Source organism: Micromys minutus, assembly GCF_963924665.1.
Source record: "Micromys minutus genome assembly, chromosome: 6".
Lineage (NCBI taxonomy): Eukaryota > Metazoa > Chordata > Mammalia > Rodentia > Muridae > Micromys > Micromys minutus.
This window is the reverse complement of record NC_137975.1, coordinates 59,498,970-59,501,133: the sequence shown is the minus strand read 5'-3', so window position 1 is coordinate 59,501,133 and position 2,164 is coordinate 59,498,970. Positions and strand designations below refer to the sequence as shown.

The 2,164-nt window shown below is 40.0% G+C and overlaps 1 pseudogene across 1 annotated transcript; it reads right to left on the bottom strand.

The window, feature by feature from the left end:
* Positions 1–1,021: 1,021 nt before the first annotated feature.
* On the bottom strand, positions 1,022–1,228 carry LOC308422020 (small ribosomal subunit protein eS28-like; annotated as a pseudogene). The gene has a single exon. The product of its transcript is annotated as a small ribosomal subunit protein eS28-like (transcript).
* Positions 1,229–2,164: the final 936 nt, after the last annotated feature.

Sequence of the window (2,164 nt, the reverse complement as noted above, 5' to 3'; positions counted from 1 at the left end):
CTTGGTACTGCTAGGTAATGTACTAAAGGTGTCTGTGTTTTCTTGTTTTTTTGTTTTCTTTGCTGTGTGTTTCTGTCTCTCTGTTTCTGTCTCTGTTTGTCACTCTCTCTCTCTCTCTCTCTCTCTCTCTGTGTGTGTGTGTGTGTGTGTGTGTGTGTGTGTGTGAGAGAGAGAGAGAGAGAGAGAGAGAGAGAGAGAGAGAGAGAGAGAGCTGTTTTCACTTAAATCTCCCTAGGTAATAGGTAGCTCACAAAATTCATGATTCTTCTGACTCACGTTCCTGAGTCTGGGGGTTGAAGGTCGCAATGCTCAGCTGTTCTAAATAAGTTATTTTTGATACTAATAGAGAAGATAGATGGTCTTTATAATAATACACTAGAATAATAAAATATGCATAATAATATAATTAAATTTTACACTCCTCTACTAAGAGAAAACTGAGGGTTGATAATGGTCAAGGAACTTCTCCAAGGTTACACAGGTGCTAAATAGTACCATAGACCACATTCATGGTTGCTCTAAAATTAAACTGGACATTTTGTCTACTCTATTAATACCTGGAAATCTTCTTTACTCAGACCAGCAAATCTCCACAGCTACAGTTGCTAATTTTAAATTGGAAAATTAAGTAATGTGAGACATTCTCTTTTGACTGTGATTAAAGATTCCAAGTTAGATATTACAGATTAATAAAATAGCTAATTTTTTTTGAAAAGTCAGCCATATTTTTCACAGTAACTTCAACTCAATTAAATATTTCCCATTTCCTAATCTGCGCTGGTCACTAAATGTCATAAATAAAATCAGACCGAATCACAGGGCCTACCTTCATGAACAGCACTGAGTCCAGACTAGGAGAAATTTGGTTCTCAGAAAAGTTCAAGTCTGCTGAGATTTGATACTACTGTGATCAAAACACAACTTTCGAATTTCTTCTTCTTTAAAAAAAAAAAAAACACAAATATTTCATTTAACAGTTGCAGGTCATTCTGTAGTGGATATCCAGGGCCCAGCAGCAAGGTCAGGACAACCTACAAGCTTCTCGTTGTTACTCCAATAGGGTGAGCACATTGCCCTCTCGAACGGGGCCTTTGATGTGAATGATAGAGCAGTTGGTGTCATCCATCAATTCCCCTCTCACCTCCATGCACTGTCCCTGCAAACTGGTCCTGCCCAACGCCTTGGTTACCCTAGCCAGCTTGATGGGTTACACGTGGCTTGTGTCCATAATGGCGGCAATCTGGCGGAGAGCAACTTTCGAATTTCTAAATGGTTGAAATAAACGGTGAAAAGCAGGTCACAGCACAAGGAAGGCAGAGGACGTCTCTGTCTCTACAGTCCTGAGCATGTACAAGACTGACGGCATTAAAGCAGCGTACTGACCATCTCACTACAGCGCACAGATATCTGCCATAGTGACATGCTAGAGAGTTGCCAAAGAGACTCTTTGGTCCCTAGAGCCAAAAACATGTATGTGTCCCAGTATTTTGTTCTTTTCAGACCAGATGAAAGGGCTACAGGGATAGGCATGAACTAGTAGTGCAGTGTGACCATTCTCAGGAGCAAAACGTCCAAGTGTTCCCAAAGAGTGCTTAGCCTCACAAAACCAGGACGCTGTGTGTTTTCACAGAATTTAAGGCCATCTCCTACACCACATTGTTTGAATACTTTAAAAAGATTAGGTAAAATTAGAACTACCTTGATAGAATCAAGTACAAAATTCTTTTACAGGGTAAGAATAAGCACATGTGTGCGCGAACACACACACACACACACGTATGCACAATGCACGCACACACAGAGATATGTATACAAACTCACAGAACTCTCTTTACAGCTTCATGTTGCCTTCACATTCGCCAGCACAGTGTACAGTGTCTTTCAAGCTCTTAATCTTTTGGAGGGTTAACAGACACCCACATGGAGAGAGCTTTGACTAACTTTTAGAAAACAGCCCAGAAATATGCGTCTCCATTTTCATATGCTCTCTACACGGCTGTGCTGTAGAGCCACAAAACTCAGTTTCATTTTGCGTTGAAATGTTGTCTCATTAGAGTGGCTTTGGTTATTTTCCACCCAAGTGATTATTGGATTGGAGTCCTGTGACTTCAAAAAGATGCAGTAAAACAATTTTTATGCAATTTTAATGATAACGTGTTTATAT